Genomic DNA, 26,329 nt, shown 5'->3' with positions numbered 1-26,329 from the left:
TGGTAAAGAACCCACCTGTCAATGAAGGAGAAGCAAGAGATGCAGGTTTCATCCCTGGGTCAAGAAGATCCCCTGGAGAAGGAAATAGCAACCAGTATTCTTGTCTGGAAAATTCTGTGGACCCAAGAACCTGGCAGGCCACAATCCATTGGGCCGCAAAGTGTCAAACACTACTGAACACACACATGCACACACACATACTACCATACTACCTTTTAACATCTTTGCTGGTATCCAGGAAAGAGTTGATTACAAGAATAGAAAATGTCAAAACTAATACAATTATGTAAAGTTTAAAAATAAAATAAAATAAAAAAAGAATAGAAAATGTCAAGAGATTAGAGCTTTGAATCACATTGAGCAAATCTCACGAAGCATTAAGGCAGGATTCACAGACCAGTCACACAAGTACATATACAGCCCTGATAAATCTCAGTCCTTTTTCTTCAAGAAAAATCATTTGTTATATAAAAAGCATCACTTCTCTTTCAAACAAATCAGTAGAAACACAACCAAATGAAGCTTGCAGTAATTATTTATCAGTTTTAAAGAGTAATATCAAGTAATTTTCTTCATAAAATAGCAAACATTTATTGTGCATTTTTAGTCCTTTTCATACATTAGCTTAATTTTCCCAACAATTCTTTGAGATAAGAACTGTTTATTACTTCCTTTTTTTTTTTTAGATGAGAAACCTGAAACACAAAGAGGTTAAATTTTTGCCAAGATCAAATAATATAGAAAATTTGGGCACTGATATTTAAACACATTTAGTTCCATCAGCAAGCTCTAAGCTGCTAAAATACATTAATTTTTTTAATAATTTTTGAGTGATTTTATTTTTGTTTTTTTTTAATTTAAATTTATTTATTTTAATTGGAGGCTAATTACTGTACAGTATTGTATTGGTTCTGCCACACATCAACATGAATCTGTCACGGGCATACACATGTTCCCCATCCTGGTCAGACTCAATACATTTTCCTCAAAAATTATGTTGCACAGTACCATCTTCCTCATCTTTAAAAAATAAAGATTTTTAAAAACTACAAACTTATATTTCATGATTTTAATACTTGGTATTATATTACAAACATTTTTATTCAGAATTCTTGAAAGTCTCTTGCTTTACAGTGTTTATGAAGTTATTTTATCCTGGAAAATAGAAGACTTTCTTCTAACTCTCTTGTGTAGCCAAACAGAGTAGTGACACATAAACTAGGCTATATTCAGGATTTTACACAAAATTCTTTATTCTGTTTAACATATTTTCCTATGTCTACTATCTTGTGTTAATTTAAAAACACACAAGCAAACACACAAAATTAGCCCAATACCTTCTAGATGAAAAGAACTTAATGAAAATTAAATGATATTACCAGGAAGAATGATTAATATGGTTTCATACTAAAGAAAGAATCTAAAATTGTTAGTATATTTTATAGTACTCAATGGAAATTAAACCAATAAAGAATCATTATTCTTCAATAACATGAATTTTAAATTATTTAGTATAACAATCTATTGTGATTTATGATACTATGTTGAAACATAAAATTAAACATAAAACCAAATCAATACAATGAAAAATGCCAGGCTGTTTGCAGAGTATTTGAAAAATGGCTTTCCAATGGAAGGCCTCTAAGATCTGTGTCCAGGCCTGATTCTGCCACTTGAGTCCTTGGACAGGCACATGAGAGCTCTGAACATGAGATTTCAATTAACTGGTAAGTGATGTAGGTGTTTTATGGTCCCTACCAACTGTGAAATTCTACATTTCTTGGATTTATTTATGGGTAAAGTTTGAATTATAAACAGAACACTAATAGTTACTGAACAGTTAAAGCAGCAGACCCAAAGAGAGCTTTAGGATCTGTTCCCAGATTCAGTCTAAAGAATAGCTGCTGCAAACACTTTCAAAGCCATTAGAGGAGGATCTAACAGATATGGTATTATGAGTACGGAGGTGGTATTTACTTGTACAAGCCAGTTCACCTCATCTGATTTCTCCATTCAAAAGATTAGTTCAGACAAATGCCCTGATGGAATTGAGCTAGAATTCTTCAATTCAATTTGAAGAGTCAAATCCGTCTAGTACAGAGACACAGCCTGAGATCCGAGGATTTCTTACAACAGATGTACAGTTGTGTCCAAATACATTCATACAATTTAGTTCTCTTGGTTTACTGACTATAAACTTGTACTTAATTCAATAATTATATTATTTGTAATGTGCAGTAACTAAGTGTATTTGCATATGTCTTGTGTAGGTAGTGAGGAAGTGGGGATGGTTTAGGGTTAAATAAATTACTCTGAACATTTTGCCTTTAATCTCCCTCAACTTATAATCTTTACCCACCACTGCCCATCAACGTGGCCAGATGATACTGTGTCATTAAATAATTTAGTCAAATAAGCAAAAATAATAGTCATTAACAATATAGTTTTTGCTAAAGTGATCATACCTTTGATCTGTAAATATACCTCTTTGATCACCTTTATAAATTTACTAGCAGACTAAAGCATGTGATCTACCAACACATTTTGTAAAATATACAAACAGTCTCTGAGTTTGAGATACATTACAATGAAAATTTCTTATTTTTCCCTCTGTGTATACATAAGGGCACATAGAAAGCCAATTTTTGCTATTTGTGGGTAAGCACAAAAAGCATTGTCTTAGAATTTGCTGTAAATTATTTCCCTTCCAGCTTTTTTTATTTCTTATCTGTTGGATTAACCAGATTATTTTGGGTGCAAGGGACAGAAACCCAATACAAACTAGATTATAACAAAAAGGGAGTCATTGCTTGTCTCTTATTAGAAAGTCCAAGGCTTCCAGGCAAGGATGAGTCCTGTCTCTGCACCTCTTTCCATCTTTACTCTGTTTTTCTCTCTGGCTTCATTCTGCTGCTTCTTACCAGGCAGCTAGAAAAGAAGCTGTTGGCATTCCAGCTAGAGCATCTTCACAGCATGTAGTTCAGGACAAAGATATACTCTTTCCTCCATCCTTTCATCATATGCTAGGAAAAACTTTCTTTGAAATATTATTATGGCAAGGTAGATTGGATGGGCTGGCCTGGGTTGGTACTTATGAAGGAAGAGAACTAGGCAGGCAAAGCAACACATATTGTCCACCATGGACAGAACACAAAATACTGCAGAGAAATAAGAACAATGGCTTCTGAGAATTAGTAGAAAGACTCACCTTCCAAAATAGGAACAGTACAAGCTTGAACCACTTTAAATCTAGCTCTTCAAAGAAAAATAACATTCTGGTCTAATTCATGCTGCTAAGTCGCTTCAGTCGTGTCCAACTCTGTGCGACCCCATAGACGGCAGCCCACCAGGCTCCCCCGTCCCTGGGATTCTCCAGGCAAGAACACTGGAGTGGGTTGCCATTTCCTTCTCTACATTTATAATGTTCTGGTTCACAGATACATGTAAATACGTGTCTTCACAGGTCCATGCAGAATCAAGTGGCACTAAACATTCTCTGATTTTGACTCATTGGTGTAAGCTACCTCACTTGGCATTTTTGCCTGTGATGAAAATCAAACCAACCAAACCTACGATTAGGATGATTGTCTCACTGGGATGTGTGGATAAGCTCATCAGTGGTTATCTAACTAAGTAAATTAACACTGAATGTGATTTCATTTCCCCAGAAAGTATTTTTATTTGGAGATAATTTTTTACATTCACTGTAACGTTATTCCAAAAACAAAACTCATTAAAAATATTTCTCATAAAAACTCCTTTTTAAAACTTTTAAATCAAGAAAAAATTAAAGCAAGTTTTGAAACCCTTTCCCAGTCCTGGTATATTATCATGCTTTCCAAACAGTATATTTTTATTTTCCCTAAAATACTAAAGAAATTAATTAGGGGGGAGGTTTGTGTGTGTCTTCATGATACAGATAAACATTTCACAAGCTTGGTTCTCCTCTTAATCTCACTATTCTGTGGCCCCTTAAAGTGTAACTTTGAAGAAGTAATTTTAGACATGTTGAGTATGAAAGGGCTTTTGAAATATTTCATTTCTGAGCTGGGTCAAAAATAGGCATGTTTGTTAAAAAAAAAAAAAAAAAAAAAGCTCACAAAGAAGCTTGTCTGGGAAAAGTATTCTTCAAAACTGCAGACATTTCTTTCAGAAAGCCTCTGTTCCAATTCATGGAGCTTATTGTTCTGATCTCAGAGCTCAGTCCCTGCAGCTTGAATTTCTTTTCAAAATCGTTTAATGACTTTTAAGAATGTGTTTCTTGCTAACTCTTGTGAGCTTCCGGTGTCAGTGTTTGTCTTTTAATTTCTGTTATTTAGTTCACGTTTGTGCTCCTGACCTTTGATAAAACAAGAGCCAGAACTGTCTGGGTCTCTGTAAAATATGTGCTTATACTACACAGGACTTCTTGGTGCACGTGTGTGCCTTAAACATTAGGTTTTTCCTTACTGAAGCTACTTGTTTGTCAAGGCTTATGTATCCAACACATTCTGCTATGGTATTTGGATGAAATCAATGTGTTAATTCACAAAGGTTATAAATTAAATCAATAAATTATATCTGACACACTGGAGAGAAATTCAGGGAAACAAAGTAATTTATGTAGCAATCACTTACAGACCACTTACATTTCCACTTTTAACCAAGAGAATTAAATCACATTTCAGTATTTCTATCAATTATAAGCTATTTTAGAAAATATATTGAAGAAAATAACTTTTGTCAGTGGGTCTGCCTGAACAGTTGATGATGTTGACCAATGTCATCTTTAAAAGTTACAACATTTGGTCCCATCTAGAACTTAGTGATAACTTTACAGGAGCCTACTTTTTTTTTTTTTTTTAAAGTGGGATATTTAATGGTGTTAGCACATGGATGACATACCTGTTTAGCACAGGACAGGACAAGTTATTTTAACAATATTTCACAGACAGAGGATGACACCATTCCCAGCCTTGTGACCAGATTGCAGTGGGGACATCATGGCCACTAGTGGAAAGCAATTCTGAATACATAAACTCCAACAGAGGGTGTGATGTGCCAGCTGAATGGAGTCTCATGCTTGCCTTCTACTTGCCTTATCTTCAAAGTAGAGTTCAATAAACTAATTTTATTGGTTTGCTCTGAAACAACTGATTTAGAAATCTAAATACAGGTGATCGATTTGTCAATGAGATTTCCACCTCATTATTTGTAGTGAGAAATGTAATTCCACTTATATAGTAATAATTTTGTAATAAGGAATTCAAGATCTGAGCCACAGTCAGCTCCTGGTCTTGTTTTTGCTGACTGTATAGAGCTTTTCCATCTTCAGCTGAAAATAATATAATCAATCGTACTTCAGTATTGACCATCTGGTGATGTCCATGTGTAGAATCATCTCCTGTGTTGTTGGAAGAGGGTGTTTGCTATGACAAGTGTGTTCTTTTGGCAAAACTCAGTTAGCCTTTGCCCTGCTTCATTTTGTACTCCAAGGCCAAACTTGCCTGTTATTCCAGGTATCTCTTGACTTCCTACTTTTGTGTTCCACTCCCCTAAAATGAAAAGGACATCTTTTCTGGTGTTAGTTCTAGAAGGTCTTGTGGGTCATCATAGACCTGTTCAACTTCAGCTTCTTTGGCATTTGTGGATGGAACATAGACTTGGATTACTGTGATATCAAATGTTTTGCCTTGGAAATGAACAGAGATCATTCTGTCATCTTTGAGATTGTGCCCAAGTACTGCATTTCAGACTCTTTAGTTGACTATTAGAGCTACTCCATTTTTTCTAAGGGATTTTTCCCCAAAGATGTAGATATAATGATCATCTAAATTAAATTCACCCATTCCAGTCCGTTTTAGTTCACTGATCCTAAAATGTCAATGTTCATTCATCATCTTCTGTTTGACCACTTCCAAATTACCTTGATTCACAGACTAACATTCCAGGTCCCTATGCAATATTTTTCTTATTTTTTACAGTATCAGACTTTACTTCCATCACCAGTCACATCCATACCTGGGCACTGTTTTAACTTTGGCTCTGTCTTTTCTTTCTTTCTGGAGTTATGTTTCCACTCTTCTCCAGTAGCATATTGGGAACCTACTGACCTGGGGAGTTCATCTTTCAGTGTCATATCTTTTTGCCTTTTCATACTGTTCATGGGGTTCCCAAATCAAGAATACTGAAGTGGTTTGCCATTCTCTTCTCCAGTGGACTACGTTTTGTCAGAATGCTCCAGAACTTTCTCCTAGTTTGTTAGAAATAGGGAAAGCCACTAGACCATTCAGGTATGACTTAAATCCCTCACAATTATACAATGGAAGTAACAAATAGATTCAAGGGATTAGATCTGATACACAGAGTGCCTGAAAACCTATGGATGGAGGTTCGTGACATTGCACAGCCACAGTGATCAAAACCATCCTCAAGAAAAAGAAATGCAAAAAGGCAAAACGCTTGTCTGAGGAGGCCTTAGAAATAGCTGAGAAAAGAACAGACACTAAAGGCAAAGTAGAAAAGGAAAGATATACACATCTGAATGCAGAGTTCCAAAGAATAGCAAGGAGAGATAAGAAAGCCTTCCTCAGTGATCAATGCAAAGAAATAGAGGAAAACAATAGAATAGGGAAGACTAAAGATCTCTTCAAGAAAATTAGATACAAAGATGGGTACAATAAAGGACAGAAACAGTATGGGCCTAAACAGTAGCAGAAGATATTAAGAAAAGGTGGCAAGAATACACAGAAGAACTATACAAAAAGGATCTTAATGCCCCAGATAACAACAATGATACGATCCCTCACCTAGACCAGACATACTGGAATGCAAAGTCAAGTGGGACTTAGGAAGCCTCACTATGAACAAAGCTAGTGGAGGTGATGGAATTCCAGTTGAGCTATTTTAAGTCTTATATTCTAAAAGATGATGCTATGAAAGTGCTGCACTCAATATACCAGCAAATTTGGAAAGCTCATCAGTTGCCACAGGACTGGAAAAGATCAGTTTTCTTTCCAGTCCTAAAGAAAGACAATGCCAAAGAATGTTCAAATTACAGCACCATTGCATTCATCTTACACACTAGCAAAGTAATGCTCAAAATTCTCCAAGCAAGGCTTCAATAGTACATGCAATGAGAAGTTCCAGATGTTCAAGCTGGATTTAGAAAAGTCAAAGGAACAAGAGATCAAACGTCCATTGGATCATATAAAAAGCAGGAAATTTCCAGAAAAATATCTACTTCTGCTTTATTGATTATGCCAAAGCCTTTGTGTGAATCACACACACACACACACAAAAAAAAACCTGTAGAAAAATTTTAAAGAGATTAGAATACCAGACCACCTTACCTACCTCCTGAGAAATCTGTATGCAGGTCAAGAAACAACATTTAGAACTGGACATGGAAGAGTGTACTGGTTCTAAATTGGGAAAAGAGTACATCAAGGCTGTATATTGTCACCCTGATTACTTAACTTATATACAGAGTACATCATGAGAAATTCTGGGCTGAATGAAGCACAAGCTGGAATCAAGATTGCTGAGAGAAATATCAACAACCTCAGGTATGCAGATGATACCACCCTTATGGCAGAAAGTGAAGAGGAGCTAAAGCGCCTCTTGATGAAAGTCAAAGAGGAGAGTGAAAAAGCTGGCTTAAAACTCAACATTCAAAAAACAAAGATCATGGAATCTGGTCCTATCTCTTCATGGCAAATAGATGGGGAAAGAATGGAAACAGTGACAGACTTCATTTTCTTGGGCTGCAAAATCACTGTAGATGGTGACTGCAACCATGAAATTAAAAGATATGTGCTTTTGAAAAAAAAAAACTATGACCAACCTAGGCAGCATATTTAAAAGCAGAGACATTGCTTTGCTGACAAAGGTCCATCTAGTCAAAGCTATGGTTTTTCCATTAGTCATGCATGGATGTAAGAGTTGGACCATAAAGAATGCTAAGCACCAAAGAATTGATGCTTTTGAACTGTGGTGTTGGAGAAGACTCTTAAGAGTCTTCTCTTCCAAAGGACTGCAAGAGATCAAACAAGTCCTAAAGGAAAGAAGTCCTCAATATTCTTTGGAAGGACTGATTCTGAAGCTGAAGCTCCAATGCTTTGGCCACCTGATGCGAAGAACTGATTCATTGGAAAAGACCCTGATATTGGGGAAAATCAAAGTCAGGAGGAGAAGGGGGATGAGATTATTGGATGGCTTCACCAACTGGATGGACGTGAATTTGAGCAATCTCTGGGAGTTGTGATGGACAGAGAAGTCTGTCATGCTGCAGTCCATGAGGTCACAAAGAGTTGAACACAACTGAACTGAACTGAAAATATTATGCACACTATGTGTCAGGCTCTTTATTCAAGGTAGGAAATACAGCAGAGCACAGGCATCTAAGTCCCCACTTCAGCACCTTCCATTCCAGGTGAGGAGTTTGGAAGGAAAAGCTAGATAAACAACTGAAAAAAAATATTTCTTTTGTACATATGTGTGTGTATGCTCAGTCATATCCAACTTTTTGTGGCCCCGTGGAAGAGCCTGCCAGGTTCCTCTGCCCATGGAATTTTCCAGGCAAGCATACTGGAGTAGGTTTCCATTTCCTTCTCCAGGGATTGAACTCTTGTCTTTTGTATCTCCTGCAGTGGCAGGTGGATTCTTTACCACTAGTACCACCTGGGATAAACACTGATCTAGGAGCTTGGTTTTATTAAACAGATAATAAAGGAAATACATACATTTGACTAAGGAAAGATACAGACCTATACTTCCAAAGAGCTGAGTGAAAGAGCAGGTATGTCGTTAATGAAATGATTAATATGGGACAGCTCATTACATCACAGCATAATGATGTGTGTTTCTCTTAAGACTGAATACATGGCACTGTACCCTTTATCCTAAAACTTTTCCTAGGATCAGAAATAAGAAAGCAAAGCATCAGTTGGCAGAGAGAAGAGGAGAAAGAATGTCAAACATTATGTGCCAGACAGAATAGTACTAAAAATTCACTGATAAATAGGGAACAAGGGAAGGTGTAAATGATGATTATTGAGTTTTGAACCAGGCCATCAGAAGTCCAGAATCATTGCAGGAGGAAGAGGGAAGAGGATGAGTTCAGTTTGGGTCATTGTGTCCTCAGGAGTCAAAACACATCCAAATGTGGATGTCCAGAAACAGCTGCAAATGTTGACAATGATTAGAGCTAATTCACAGATTTGGGGTCAGTTGTGTAGAGCTTCAGTTTGAACCACATAATCACTGAAAGGAAGCAAAACAGAGAAGCACGTAGAGCAAGCGGGCATTTTATAGAAAAATTATATCAGCTTCTGTGGGAAGAGGGCATAGGGAGGGGGCCGTGGACCAATCTAAAAGGAGCAGAAGAGGATGAGGCCACCTGAGGTGGGTGTATGAACTGAACGTGCTCCCCAAGCCCTAAGCCCAGTGTGACAGTTCTTGGAGGTGGGATGGAGGCACTGCTTTGGGGGATAATCAGGTCATGAGGGTGGGGTTGTCAGGAGTGTTATTTAATAGTGTGATATAGCGAGAGGTGACCTTGCTTGCCAGCACCGGAAGACATGGCAAGAAGGCAGCCGTCTACAAACCAGGACACTGACTCTGCCGGCACCTTTACCATGGGCTTGCCAGTCTCTGAAACTGTGAGAAATAAATCTCTGCTGTTTTAGTCTCCTGGTGTGTGGTGGTCTGGGCTAACAGCCTGAGCTACCACTAAGAGTGAAGCACCAGAAACAAAGGGCAGGAAGATGGGGAAGAAGCTGCAGAGCAGTGAGTGGGGACCAGAGACAGACAGGGCTATCATCTCTGGGTCTCAAGGACCTGTTTTGAGAGATTTGTTGGGGAGACCACAGAAAGCAAATGGATGAGGCAGCACAGAGACAGGAGGTCAGGAAGCAGCTGGTAAAGCAGATACCTTCAAAGAAGGAGCAGGTGGAGCACCAGCGTCACAGGGGCAGTGAGGGCTTCTCAGGGAGGCTGCTCCTGAGTGACCCACTTATACCTGGTCCTTCCGGTGAATGACCTAACATGTCACCTTCTCACTCCTCAAATATAACGAGTTAGCAGAATACCTTTGGTAATGCCTGGCACAGTGAAAGATGAGCACTCATTTTCTAAGAGAGGAAGAAAGGGGAAGAAATTTGATGACAACACAGGAAATGTTGATATGAACAACAGTGTTTAGGGACTTAGTTAAACACTTTTTTCTGATAGCATATGGAATTGGACAAAGGGGCAGTTGGGCTACTTTGGGAAAGTAGCCTCTGTAAGGTACACTTATAACAGAGAACACCCAGAGAACACCCCAAGGACCCCACTTCCTTGCTGAGTTCTGAAGCTAGATTGGATTGACCAGTGTGATTTATCCATCTGACATTTAAGTGGAGAAAAAAAATTGATAAATAACCCAAGATTTTTATATACCTTTATGGAATGGAATTTTTTTAATTTTTCTTTACACATTTTTTACATAAATTTACAAAATTTTATTTTTCACATTTTTGTCTAAATGAGCATTACTTTCATAATCAGATAAAAAACAATTGTTTAGAAAGGAACCTCTCTGTGGCTTTGGGTCCCGAAGACCCCTTTGATATGTTAGTGTGAAAGAAATTGTGAGACACTGATCTCAATTGATATCTCTAATCCCAGCATGCTGCTAATCTGTACAGGGAACACATTTAAATAATAGTGATGTAATGTGGGCCTCTTGGTATCCAATTTTTAGAATTTGCGCTCAGGAAACTGTATAAAACTGAAACATGTTTACAGAACAGAATGTAATAGGATCAACCTTCACATTCTTAAAGTTCAGATGGAACTAACTAGAGACAGGAGCTGGCCATGAGGACTGAGGAATGCAATTGGGGCAGGGTGCTAGTATTTCAATCCAACAGAGCAGGAAGGCAAGGAATACTGAGTACATTTGATACGGAAAGAAACAAAGATGTGGGTGTATAATATAATGGCACAATGGTAACATAGGATATGTCAATCACAAGTTACAAATATTGGAAGAAAGTAGTTTAAATTAACTAAACCCCATTTCTCTGCAGAGAATTAACAGGGCGTGTTAATGTGACTAACCAAGAAAAAGCATTGCAATCATCCAATGGGAGTAAAAGACTAGAAGAACTGGAAACAGCAAAACAAGCTGTGTTCTGTGAGACATGGGCCAAATGGTGGAGAAGGATGAGTGAGGGACTGCTATCTTTTATTACGAGTCCCTCGAATCTACTTAAACTTTTAACCTATGCCCCTACTACTTTGATAAAATATTAAACGGAGAAAAAAATTAATAGCACTAGCAGATGACAGAGCTCTCTTCCTCTCCAAGAGGTTCAGAAAGCTGAGAAAGTCACACAGGTGCAGTCAGTGGTTTTAGGATTCCAAGTCATGCGTGCTAAAATCACCCTGAATTTATTTATACAAAATGTAGGGTTCCATAACCCAAAGAAGTAGGTGATTCTAAGAGATTAGATGGATATGCATCCCTTTGGATGACAAGTGCAGTACTGAGATCTACTTCCTGATTTAAGGGGAGAAAAAGCTCCAACTGACTTGTTTTCTCTCGGGGGACAGATATGCTGAGTGTTGCAGCTGTAAAAACCGAGGGCTCTAGCACAATTAGCAGCTGACACAGACCTGCAGACTGCAATTCCCCACAGTCTCCAGTCACCACCTATTTACTTTTTGTTAGATTCCCTGGGCTTTAGTTTATTAGAGCAGAGGTTAGCTTGATGCAGTGAAATTAGATTAGAAGCAATTCACTGCATGTGACTTTATTTTCATTAAAATTCCTTAAATAACAGATCAGTAAACATCATTGGATGAGATGGCTGGATGGCATCACTGACTCGATGGATGTGAGTCTGAGTGAACTCCAGGAGTTGGTGATGGACAGGGAGGCCTGGCATGCTGCTATTCATGGGGTCGCAAAGAGTCAGACACGACTGAGCGACTGAACTGAACTGAACTGAATTGAAACATCATTGATGACCAAGCTCCTGGATCCCATTTGACCTGCCCTGCTTGCTAGTAAATCCAGGTAACATCTTTCCAGGACTCAATAGAAATTGGACACTCAATATTTTCAGCCAGGCTCCAGCATCTGCTGAAGTACTTATGGATTTAGCTCCAATGTAAGAAACTCTTTATTTAAAGACTGATTTTAATGTTAACAGTCCCTGTTGAATATCATTAGTGAATTCTTGAATGCACTGGCTTCCTCTGATGTGTTTGCATGATGCTGTTTCTCTGTAAGACCCTCAGGGCTTGGTGAGGTTTCATTAAGCTGAGGGCACTAGCAGATTGATCCAAGAGCAATCAGAACCAGTGGGATTTGAATTGTGACTTGAGTTGGAATGTCAGGAGGAAATGTATCCTTAAAGATACTATTTGACCCCAAACTGAGAATTAGGAGATTAATGTTTACTATTGAAGATGAGGTGTAATATACATTATATGTATATATATATATAATATAATAGGAGCATCCCTGGTAGCTCAGTGGTAAAGAATATGCCTGCAAAGCAGGAAACACAAGAGATATGGGTTCAATCCCTGAGTCAGGAAGTTCCCCTGGAGAAGGCAATGGCAACCCACTCCAGTATTTTTGCCAGAGAAACCCCAGGGACAGAGGATCCTACAGTCCACGGGGTCACAAAAGAGTCAGACACAACTTAGTGACTAAACAACAACACATATACAACATTTGCTATTGCTAAGTCACTTCAGTCATGTCTGACTCTGTGCGATCCCATAGACGGCAGCCCACCAGGCTTCCTCGTCCCTGGGATTCTCCAGGCAAGAACCCCGGAGTGGGTTGCCATTTCCCTCTCCAATGCATGCAAGTGAAAAGTGAAAGTGAAGTCACTCAGTCGTGTCTGACTCTCAGCAACCCCATGGACTGCAGCCTTCCAGGCTCCTCCATCAATGGGATTTTCCAGGCAAAAGTACTGGAGTGGGGTGCCATTGCCTTCTCCATACAATACTTACCACCAAGCTTTCCCCAGTTCCCTTCTACACACACACACACAGCTGAAAGATGAGCAAAAGCAGATATCTGTGCCTGCCTGCTTTACATCAGTCAGTCATCGAACAAACAATTGTGCTGGCTGTCTGCCTCATACTATCATAGGCACTTTGGAAACCTCTTTGAACTAATCATACATAAATGCCTGCTCTCATGGAGCTTGCTTTCTAATGTGCTGTTTTTAGACACTCAGTCATGTCCAACTCTGTGATTCTATGGACTGTGGCCTTCCAGGCTCCTCTGTCCATAGGGATTTTCCAGTCAAGAATACTGGAGTGGGTTGCCATTCCCTCCTCCAGGGGATTTTCCTAACCCAGGGATTGAACCCAGGTATCCCACATTGCAGATGGATTCTTTACTCCCCGAGCCATAGGGAAGCCCTACTTTCTAATGTCGTGCTGAGCAATGTGGAAAGCTGGGGGTATGATATGGGTGTGAAGCTCATGCTTGGGTAATTGACACTGAGATACAGGCACAGGGCCCATCAACCAAGCCATCAATGTGCTCCTCCACTTTCTGCTAGTAATGAAATTCATTTTACAAACCAGCATTTGTTGTCACTCTAAATTTTCAAAGCATTTCATACACATCAATACAAATTATCTTCTCAACCTCTGTATTCTTATTTTCCACACTATACAGTGAGAAAAAGACAAAAGAGTTAAGTGACCCTTACCATAAGTAATCAGCAACCTATGCTTTTTCCTTTATGCCATGCTGTTTTCATAAATTAGCAGCAAAAGCATGAGACTTCAATCCAGAATAGAGAAACGAATCTAAGCATAAAAAGAACAAAAGTCCAGGCAATTTATTATATGCTGCAATTCATGTTTTCATTTAAATTTATGAATGGAGGTGACCTTGAACAACCACAACTAGAAAAAATATCTTCATTCCTACCTGCATATGACCTAACACAGACATCCTGCTCCTAGTCAGTGGTTCGCAGTGGCTCCCACATGACATCTATCCTTGAACCTAGCTTCTAGGTTTGGAGAAGGCGATGGCACCCCACTCCAGTACTCTTGCCTGGAAAATGCCATGGACGGAGCCTATGGGCTGCAGTCCAGGGGGTCGTGAAGAGTCGGACACGACTGAGCGACTTCACTTTCACTTTTCACTTTTCACTTTCATGCATTGGAGAAGGAAATGGCAACCCACTCGTGTTCTTGCCTGGAGAATCCCAGGGATGGGGGAGCCTGGTGGGCTGCCGTCTATGGGGTTGCACAGAGTCGGACACGACTGAAGCGACAGCAGCAGCAGCAGCAGCTTCTAGGTTTGGAGAAGGCAATGGCAACCCACTCCAGTACTCTTGTCTGGCAAGTCCCATGGACGGAGAAGCCTGGTAGGCGGCAGTCCATGGGGTCGTGAAGAGATGGACACGACTGAGCGACTTCACTTTCACTTTTCACTTTCATGCATTGGAGAAGGAAATGGCAACCCACTCCAGCGTTATTGCCTGGAGAATCCTAGGGACAGGGGAGCCTGGTGGGCTGCCATCTATGGGGTAGCACAGAGTCAGACACGACTGAAGCAACTTAGCAGCAGCAGCAGCAACAGCTCTAGATTTGCTTAATGATCTCTTGTGCCAGAGATCTGTACCAGCTGGTTCCCATTGTAAGGCTTTGATAATATATTAGAATTAAAGTTAAGCAGCTACTGGGCATTTCTGGTCACAGGAGGGATATAGAATATTGAGTTGAAGTGGCATCTAAGAAATGTCATCTCAGAAAAGAGCTGACCACACTCAGCCTGCAAGGAAAAAAAAATTAAAAGGAAAATCCATCTCAATTCATGTGACGTTGTTTCCAGATCAGCAGAATCACTAATTGTTTTATGATCATGACTTTTTAAGCTTCCATAAGACAAAGTAATAATAAAACTTGCAAGCCTTTTGGTCAGGTGCTTCGGACATGACTCACAATACAATGACTGGTAAATGGCTGTCTTAAGTCTGACTGACTGCAAGGAACATATGACTCAAAGTCAGGAGCTCTGAGCTCTCATCTCATTTCTGTCTCTCAGTAGGTGCAGGACGTGGATCAGTAACATTGGCCCAGACCCACAGCATATGTAAATTCATTTATTCCTAACAATAACTCTTTGTTTTTTGTTACTAACCCTACTTCTCTTTTAAGATAACTGAGGCTCACAGAGTTCAGATAGGCATCCCATAGCTAGTAAAACCGAGCTAAGAACCCCAATCACCTGACTCCATAATTCATCATTATTTTATTGGTCTTTATCTGTTTCACAACAAAATTGGCATAATGACACCCACCCAATTTTTCCCAGAGAGCTTCTATGAAATGAAGTGAGCTAATATTTATTTTAAAAGATGTTTTAACAGACAAATATTTATTGAAATTTTACTTCTGTTTAGTACTAAGTATTAATATAACAGTTGAATTATGAAGTATAAGGTACAGCCTCTATCCAATTGTAGGCTGTTATTGTCACTGTCAGTTTCTACATATTGATAATGTCATCACTCAGTAACTTCCTTATGTGTTAATTATCCAAGGCTTCCAGAATCATCCTATACCACTAGGAATTCATGACACCTGTGATATTACTAGGAAGTTATCACTTTCTTGGATATCAACCCTAACCCAGAAGGCTGTGATTCAGTTTCTGGACTGTCAAAATGTGATCCACATTCTCATTCTGGTTCCTGTCATGTTAATTCTCTACAAACCTCTTCCACTGTCCATCCCTTCACCTTCTGTCTTCATATCATGGAGAAAGAGTAACCTGCTTTGAAGTTGTGCATGTGCTCAGAGATGCTGCAGCTTTCAGAGAGGGGGTGTAAAACATGCTGAGCCCAACAGAGGCCCTGAGAAAGTCCCAGGTGGTGTCAATATTTAACTTTTATATTCAGTATGTCAAATTCACAGAAAATAAAACTGCAAAAGGCCTTTCCTGCAAGGCTATTAGAGTCTAAAAAGAAGAAGCCAATTATTCCCTTTATACAGGTTGTCATAGCATGTGGTAAGGAACTTTCATTCTGTGGCATTTTTCTAGAGTTATTGAAAGCTAAAGATATGATTGACTAGATTAATTCTCAATTAACACAGAATTTAACTATATATCTTAAAAGGTGATGGTTAAGGGGAACTTTGATAGAATTATGTACCTGTTAACATGACCATTCTGATGGGATGATCCATGTAGATAAAGTACAATAACAAAGATACTAGAAATAAGTGAAAATAATTTATATCAAATGAAAAGAATTACAACTCCTATTTTATCCAGGCCAGTAAAATTGTTCTAATTTTTTCATGGAAGAATTCTCCAATTTACCTGCTTCCCAGAGTGGGTAAAATGTGTTCACTTTCTTGTGTCTGACATTATATTTTCCTTCTTTTTCTGTTACTGTTCTTTTCTGTTTCTGTTACTGATGAACAGGATGGGTGACATTTTACACCTGGAGAACATGAATAAATTATAGAGCTATAATTTTTCTCTAGAAACATAGGTTTTCTTCAGAGGCATTTGATAACACTGGCCAGATATTCACCCTTTTACACCCAGGGCATGTGAGTGAACATTTGCATCTTTTGTTTAATCCTCCACACTGCTTTCTTAAGTTATTGACACCTTCGTTATGCAAATGTGGGATGGTACATGTTTACATCCCCATCACCTGATGCTTCTGTCACCTCAAGTACACATATGGATCATCGTGGTCTATGCCCTTAAGTCCTGCATCAACATTGTGGAGAGTATGTATGACAAAAGAAAATCTCACTTCACAGTTCTGCCATCAGTGACAGGATTAGCCAAAAGCATAGAGAGGGCCCAAACCTTTGCATATGTATCATTTATATCCTTTGCATATATATCATTTATGTCCTATTCTTACTTGTCTGGGCCAAAGAGGAAAATAAACAAAGCTAAGAACAGAAATTCTAATATAGGATGTCTAATTCATTCCATTGGCCTTAGTACAACAAGTCATTGACTTTTCTGAAGTGACAACTGCAGCATTCAGACCATCTGAGCTTGCCTTCATAGTTTACATGTTAGAAGTCTGCTCCCCAGTGAAAGTTAATGATTGCCTCTAAGGTTATAAAGGTTATGCAGGGCTGATTTTACTGATGGCAACCCCAAAAGAGTTCTGTCAAAGTCAAAGTCAAAACTACAGCTGCACCACTGTTCCCATGCACCTTGAATTTACCATTAGGTATTTCTCAACCCTGGTGCCATCTTTGATCTAACAGTGTATCTTATCTAAAACATTGTATAGAAATTGTCATTGCACAGAGTGTACCTCTCATGACTTACCACCTACACTAACAACTTGAAGATGTTTTTTGAGAATAAAAGCTTTTCCCTCTTGCAGAGCATTTTAACAATCACTAAGAAATTCGCTTAAAGTCGATGACAATAAACTGAGTTGGACTTCCTACAAGCCTAGACATGGAAATCACATCATTTCACATTTGAGAACTGAATTATAATGCCAAATTAAAATTTTTATTAAAGTTTAGTTAATTTACAATGTTGTGCTAATTTCAAGTACAAAACAGAGATTGAGATATGTGTATAGTCTCTTTAAGATTCCTTCCCATTATAGGTTATTAAAAGATATTGAGAATAGCTTCTTGTTCTATACAGTAGGTCCTTCTTGTTTATCTATTATATATAGTAGTATGTTTATGTTAATCCCTAATTATATTAACTCCTAATTTATCTCCTCCAACTCTGCTTTTTTCTTTGGTATCCATAGTTTGTTTTCTGCATCTGTGAAGGACCCAATTAATTTTAAAAGGAAGGAAAAAAATAAAATTTTTTAAAGAAGTGAATTACATTATGTTGTAATATAAAATTATATACAATAATATAAACTTCCCATAGCTGAGCTCAATAGTACCTCCTTTAAACATTTTTTTCAATTTATTATACTTTATCACTGTAAACCTTTAAAAAATGACCTACAAATAACATCATTTGCTTGATTACTGTATTATGCAAACTATTGATTGGATCTCAGAAACTGAGAGTAATAATTCAATATTTGATTTCTTATGATACCAGCCAAAGTCTATAAGGAGAGTAAAGATTACATTTAAACTGTGGTCCACTTGTTTCATTTCAATGGCTTTAATAGACAGTGTTTTTTTGTTTGTTTGTTTTATTCTAATTAACATCTTTTAAAAAGGAATGTAACCTCTAATTTCAATGACCTTTACTATCCCAAAAGCCTGGTTCATTCACCACGGGAAATATCATTGGCCAACTTTTAATCTTAGCTTACTCTTTGCTTCCACCTAGCGTACTTTCACTAACATAACAAGTTTTAAAATGGCATATGTATTTACATAAAATGTCTTGAAAGAGAAACTTGGTTTATAGAGCACACAGATTTTGTTCATTTTGTTTTTCTTGTCAGTTAAAAATGACAGTATTTTATTTTCTATATGGGAAAAATGAAAAGAATACACTGAAAAAGCTAAGAGTATAATGAGTATATTTGCCTATCATTAAAAGAATTAATAGCAATGTTTTAGCAGCATTCTCTTTTCAGACTAATAAATGAAAGTTTAGCAAACTTACAATGTACTGGCAAGCACATTTATAAATTATAAGATTTCAAAAGAATCACAGACATCATTCTAGCACTGTTCCCCCTTTTTAAAAACAGATGAGGACACTGAGAGGTAAAATGACTTGTTCAAAGTCACAAAGCCAGCTGTTGTCAAGGCAGGACTAGAAATGGGGTCATCCAACTCCCTATAGAAAATTAGAGATACAAGGGGATATTTCATGCAAAGATGGGCACAATAAAGAATATCAAACCAGTCAATCCTAAAGGAAATCAACCCTGAATATTCATTGGAAAGACTGAAGCTTCAATACTTTGGCCACTTGATGTGAAGAGCCAAGTCATTGGAAAAGACCCTGATGTAGGAAAGATTGAGAGCAGGAGGAGAAGGGGATGACAGAGGATGGGGTGCTTGATGGCATTACTGATTCAATGAACATGAATTTGAGCAAACTCCAGGAGACCATGAAGGAGAGGGAAGCCTAGTATGCAGCAGTCCATGGAGTCATAAAGCATTGGACAGGACTGAGCGACTGAACAACAACAACAAGCTCCCATAGAGGGTGCCGTGGGTCACACATCCTGCTTTCTGACTAGATGTCAGAGTTAGTGTTGTAAAATTACCCCTACTAGATAAAAAGAATGATTATCTTTAGTTTACCTTATGGAGTTGTGTCTTCAGTCACTCAGTGGTGTCCAACTCTTTGTGACCCTATAGACTGTAGCCACAAGGCTCCCCTATCCATGGAATTTTCCAGGCAAGAATACTAGAGTGAGTTGCCATTTCCTCCTCCAGGGGATCTTCCCAATGACCCAGGGATTGAACATTCATCTTCTGCATTGGCAGGCGAATTTTTTTTAACACTGAGCCACCTAGGAAGCCCAGATGCCAGGTGGGCCGACCTTCTCTAGTAATCTTGACCACCCATTCTGCCTGACAATTACAGGGCATGACTCCAGGGCCACCATATCAGAATGAAGACAACACGTGTATCTGAGGAAGAAATTACCAAGCCACCCACTCAATACACCTGTGAACCTGCCACAGACCTTAAGTTACCTTCTTTTTTTTAAAGAGTTACTATCTAAAAATTCTACCTGATCACAAAATTTAACAGATTTTTCCACAGTAAGCACAGTTAATAATGCTTCTTATGAAGGACAAATGTTAAGTTAAGTATGAATAGTTATATTTTCATTTAAACTCACTAAAGCACAACACTTTATCTTTTCTGGCCATGCCCAATTATCTTCCCTTCTTAGACCTAAAGAATTTAAAGAGTTGTTGATAATCTGTGATACTAATGTGGGTGAGTGGGTGCATGTGCTCTGTCATATCCAACGCTGAGCACCCAGGTACTATAGCCAGCCAGTCTCCTATGTCCCTGGAATTTTCCGGGCAAGATACTGAAGTAGGCTGCCATTTCCTTCTCCAAGGGATCTTCCTGATCCAGAGATCAAATCCGTGTCTCTTGCATCTCCTGCATTGTCAGGCAGATTCTTTACTACTGAGCTACCTAGGAAGCCCATGATACTAACAATTAAAGCTAATTCAAGTGTATGAGTCTGCCTGGACTACCAGAACAAAATACCATAGACAAGGTGGCTGAAACAACAGAAATTTATTTTCCCACAGTTCTGGAGGCTGGAGGTCCAAGATCATGGAGCCAACAAAGGTCAGGTTCTGGTAAGAGTGCTCTACGTGACTCATAGACAGCCACCTGCTTGCTGTTTTTCACATGGCTTTTCCTCAATGTAATTGCACAGAAAGAGTGAGCGCTTAGAAGGACACAGCCTTCCAATGGGCTAGAACTCCATTCCAATGACTTCTTGCAGCCTTACCTACCTGTTAGATGATCTCCATACACATTATCTCAGAGGTTAGGACCTCAATATATGTTTGGGGAGTACACAGTTCAGACCATTACATCAAGTATTTGATACATTAAAATGAAAAACTATAATTGATTCAAAACACTGCTATTCCATATATGATTTTGAGAGATTTGTCCAAATTTGGTAACTTAGAAATCTTATGAACCCTACAAACTCACTTGAGAGGGAAAATAATAATACAAAGATTTTTATTTATAGTTAGTAGTTGTTCCTCATCTTCTCCAAGACCTACCTCCTCAATGCATTGCCAGTATAAGATGAGTGTTAAAGCAAAACTGTCTCCAATGTATGGATTCTTAGAGACAAAAAGTTTTGAAGTTTGAATTAACCTCTAAACTCCCAGTCCCACTCTAGTATTTCCTATTTTATAAAAGAGGAAACTGAACCTCACAGATGTTCATAATAATAGCATTGTTCCTATTAATTTAAAAACTGCTCCAATGTTTTTTCATTGTGTCTTCACACTATCCCACTGAGGAAGACAGTGGATGTCACTTTATGATTTCATCCACAAGAAAATGAAATCTTCAGAGGCCATGCAACTTCCTCCACACCCCAAAGTCTCAGAGTCAAGACATGAATATGTGAGCAGAAGCCTGAACCAACAGAAATGTCCACCAGATACATCCAGACTCAGCCATCCAACCACAGACACACTGCCAGGATATTCATAGTTAATTTAAACAATAGGAATCTAAGCATCAATTACTGACAAATGGAAACACAAAATCATAAAGAGCAGCATGTAGAAGGGGTTCGAAGAGAAAGAGGAATAACAGCGTGATGGGCCAGCAGCCTGAAGGCAAGACATTAGAGTCACACCTGGAAGCTTCATGGTTTTCAAGGGGGCTGCCATGCAGCAGTACCTCCCACGCTTCAGTCACCCAGGAAGCCCCCAGAGATCATAAATGGACCCTCCCATGCCTTTTCCAGCACTCCTCACCCTGGGTCCATGGTCTGTCCAGCCATCACCAGGTAGAAATCAGCACCCATGCAGTTAAAAGCATGACAAGTGATTCTCTTCTGAAAGCTTACAAAGTATGTTTTAGGAAAACACTTTCCTTAATATTAGTCACGATCCTGGCAGGAGACAGAATCCAAATCAGCTGACTCAAGAGACTAACGGGTTTTATTTTCAGAGATGCTGAGACATCGAGGGAAACAAAAAGTGATGTGAAAGAACCTAGAGGCCATCACAGGGGAAGCTGCTGCTTCCTGGGGACTGCAGGGACAGAAAGTATCTTCAGAAGCCCAGTGAGAATGGGGGCTGAAAAGGAGGCAGTGTTGAGAGGGTCAGCACCCTCCAGAAAGCGTGGCTGGAGCAGGAGACAATGCCTGCCTCCTTTTTCCTCCACCCTCCAGTTTCCTGGCTGTGCTTTCCATTAATTGAGACTAGACAGAAGCCACCCTGCAGTGGGTCCCAGAGGTGGAGCCAATGGGGTTAGTCTCCAGGACACAGAGCAGAAAGGAGAAGGAAAAGTGGGTGGTGGGAGACAGTGAGCATGACCTCCCCTTATCTTTGGCATCTAAGAGTACATTGTATACAAAATGTACTACTTTGGAAAATTATAAATCAAACCTTAAGTGGTTCTGTAATTTTGCTGAAAGTAGAAGTGATTTTCTATACATGTACCCCAAATATAGATAAACAGAGGGAGAAAAAAAGGTATGGATAAAGATGAGACTTTTCTTTAGGTGGTAACAGGTAAAGAATAAAACAGATGCAATTTGCCAAAGGATTCAGCAAACAGCAAATTGATTCACCTAACTTATTTAGCAGCAACCATCCATATATTTAGAAACATGGATGCACATTTCACTGGAATGTGGAGTCAAACAAACCACAGAGCCAGAGTCTTGCTAAGCAAAAAGGACAAGCCACTGCCCCATACCACATACACCCACACACACACGGGAAACTATGGGAAGTGAAAGGCCTGGGATGTGTGCAAGGCAGACAGTGCTGGTGGCCAGTGCCAGCAGCAAATATGGTCCGCATGCTCATTTCACCTCAGGGACTCATCCCAGGGCACAGGGTCTGACCAGACCAAGATGACCAAGATGAAGATGCTCAAACCTTCCACCAGTCCCTCCCAGGACAGAGATTAGATTAAGCTGTGTCACAGTTTTGGCTTCCTTTGTAGCTCAGTTAGTAAAGACTGACTGTAGTACAAAAGACCCACGTTCAATCCCTGTGTCGGGCAGATCCCCTGGAGAAGGAAATGGCAACCCACTCCAGTATTCTTGCCTAGAGAATCCCATGGACAGAGGAGCTTGGCAGGCTACAGTCCATAGGATCCCAAGAGTCGGACAAGACTTAGCGACTCAACCTCCACCATGTCACAGTTTATAAAATATTTATTTTTCAAACTCTTTTGTTTGAAACTTGACATTAAGGAATGAGATCACTGCTCCCTCTCCCTTTCCTGCCCCCACCTCTCATGCCTACTTCTTACCACCACTTCTGGTCACCACCCTGCTGTGGTCTCTCCCACCAACCTCACAGCCACCTTCCACTGGGACCATGGTTGCTGACCCACTCTGCTCCTTTCTCCCACAAATTTACTTTTCCCTCCCTTAGTTGGCTTGGACAAGACAAGTGGTCCCAAAGCACAGCTACAAAGAAAGTAGCACTGAAAACAAGTGTAGTTACAACCCTAGGAAGCTAAAGCAAGACTCATAGGAAGTTTCTCTATAAATATTGTGAAATGGACTAGAACAGTCACTTCTGAGAGCTTCTATATGATTTAATAAAGAGAATAAGAAATATCTGTTTTTCTTCTTTCTTCTAAAAGTATCACTCAGTTAAAAGTTTCATGTAGCACTTATAATAGCTGAAGTGACTTCTCTGGCCTTGAAGGCCCCTCCTGCCTCCTGGTCAGTTCTCCTTAGGCCATAAGGCTGGGCTCCACTTGGCCCCTCAAAGCCATTACTGATGCTTTACTCCACTTTTCTGAGCAAAGCATCCCTCTCTGAACTCCCACACAGATTTGAAAATACTCCCAGGATATTACTCATTTCATGACTTAGCAATTAATACAATATCTATGTTCCCTGGCAGAGATATGATTTTCAACTGTTGAACTGAACTAGCAATCAAAGAAGCAAGAGGAATTACCATATTAAATAGGCACATCATACAGTATCCAAACTTAGAACCAATGAATTCATGTATTAATAGGCTATCCTAGATTTTAGGATACCATTTCCCTTTTATATAGCAACCAACTATAAAATATTTCAGTAAACTGCTCATTCAAGTAAATCGCAAACTCTCATGGCATCCTATAGCACCAGGTTGCAAAGGATGCTATGAAGCCTAGAAATGTTATCTGGTAATTCTCATTGTCAGTATTATTCAGCTGACAATATTTAACACTCATTTGCGGTTAGTTGCTAAAATCATCTGCATTACAGATTATTTTAAGGTAATTCTTAAGTATGCACACCAGAAAGTAAAGACACTAATAAACAGAGAATAACTGTTTATCTAGATCTCCCGAGTAAAGACTGGGCAGAATTGCAAATATTTTCTTAGCCAGGTATCTTTTATCTGAATAGTACCCAAAACTAATGCATGCTATGTGCTTTGTGAAGGGCTCTGGAGCCAGGACATGAAAAGAGAAGCAGAGAATCCATCTTTCCCCATTTCCCACTGATAAGGCTCACTGAAGTCAATAGAGTGAGATGTGCACAGCGAGGGGAGAATCCATCTGCAGAATCCATTTTCTCACTACTTTAAAAATTCAACTCATCCTAAAAGCTATGTAACTCAGTTTTTCTGTGAAATCAACTTTGATTTTACCTTTATAGCCTCTTTCATGTCTAATTTAATTTCACTCCCTGCCATTTGACATTTAGTACAAGCAATAATTTTAAGAAAGTTTTACCTACCACTTTGCTTAGTATTCATGATAAGCTACACATTTACCTAAACAGACTTTAATATACTAAAGGAAAGGTAAGAACTGGACTTCGTCAAGTGCAAAAGCCAAAGTTGAAAGTGTTGTTCTTTATCCTATTGCCATTTATCTTTGGTGTAGACAAAGGAAATCTGCAAAGCCTTCAAGAAAATGCTGAATACAGTGTATTTTTCTGAATATAGAGGTTGTTTGTAGTTGGCTTTGGGATGAATATTAAGGACTTAACCACAGTGCAAGGTGATTAGGAAGCTTTCTCTTTATGTGACTTTATCTACCATCCTATCAACTAGAAGTCTCTATTACCCAGCACTTCTACACTTCGCTGTTCTTTGCTGTCTAGTCCCTAAGTCTTGTCTGACTCTGCAACCCCATGGACTACAGCATGCCAGGCTTACTTGTCCTTCATTATCTCCAAGAATTTGCTCAGACTCATGTCCATTGAATCAGGGCTGCCATACAACCATCTCTTACTCTGTTGCCCACTTCTTCCCCTGCTCTCACTCTTTCCCAGCATCAGAGTCTTTCCCAATGATTCAGCTCTTTGCATCAGGTGGCCAAAACACTGTAGCTTCAACTTTAGCATCAGTTATTCCAATGAATATTCGGGTTGATTTCCTTTAGATTGACTGCTTTGATCTTCTTGCAGTCCAAGGGACTCTGAAGAGTCTTCTCCAGCACCACAGTTCAAAAGCATCAATTCTTCAGTACTCAGCTTTCTTTATGGTCCAACTCTCACATCCATATGTGACTATTGGAAAAACCATAGCTTTGACTATATGGACCTTTGTCAGCAAAGTGATGTCTCTGCTTTTTAATACCCTGTCTAGGTTTTTCACACTTTCCACTCAAGGAGCAAGCATCTTTTAATATCATATCTGCAGTCATAATGCACAGTGATTTTGGAACCCAAGAAAATAAAATCTGTCACTATTTCCACTTTGTCCCCTGCTGTTTGCCATGATCTGATGGGACCTGATCCCATGATCTTAGCTTTTTGACTGTTGAGGTTTAAGCTGGCTGTTTTACTCTCTTCTTTCACTCTCATGAAGAGGCTCTTTAGTTCCTCTTCACTTTCAGCCATAAGGGTGGTGTCCTCTGCGTATCTGAGGTTATTGATATTTCTCCCGGTAATCTTGTTTTCAGCTTATGATTTATCCAGCCCAACATTTCACATGATATACTCTGCATACAAGTTAAATAAACAGAGTGACAATATACAGCCTTGACATATATTCTGTGGCATATATCCTTTCCCAGTTTTGAAGCAGTCCATTATTCTGTGTCCAGTTCTAACTGTTGCTTCTTGACTTACATACTGGTTTCTCAGGAGACAGGTAAGGTGGTCTGCTATTTCCATATCTTTAAGAATTTCCCACAGTTTGTTGAGATCCACACAGTCAAAGGCTTTTGCATAGTCAATGAAGCAGGAGTAGATGTTTTTCTGAAACACCTTTGCTTTCTCTATGCGTCAATGAATGTTAGAAATGTGATTTCTGATTCCTCTGCCTTTTCTAAATCCAGTTTGTACAGCTGAAAGTTCTCAGATCACATACTGCTGAAGCCTAACTTGAAGAATTTTTTTAGCCTAATCTTGCTAGCATGTAAAATAAGCACAGTTGTAGGGTAGCTTAAATGTTTCTGGCATTGCCCTTCTTTGGGATTGGAATGAAAGCTGACCTTTTCCAGTCCTGTGGCCACTGCTGAGTTTTCCAAATTTGCTGACATATGTAGTGAAGTACTTTAACAGCACCATCTTTCAGGATTTGAAATAGCTTTGCTGAAATTCCATCACCTCCACTAGCTTCGTTCGTAGTGATGCTTCTTAAGGCCCATTTGACTTTATACTCCAGGATGTCTGGCTCTAGATGAGTTATTGCACCCTCATGATTATCTGGGCAATTGAGACCTTTTTTGTATAGTTCTGTG

This window comes from Bos mutus, chromosome 9 (assembly GCF_027580195.1).
Source record: "Bos mutus isolate GX-2022 chromosome 9, NWIPB_WYAK_1.1, whole genome shotgun sequence".
NCBI lineage: Eukaryota > Metazoa > Chordata > Mammalia > Artiodactyla > Bovidae > Bos > Bos mutus.
Note: the sequence above shows the minus strand (reverse complement) of the source record.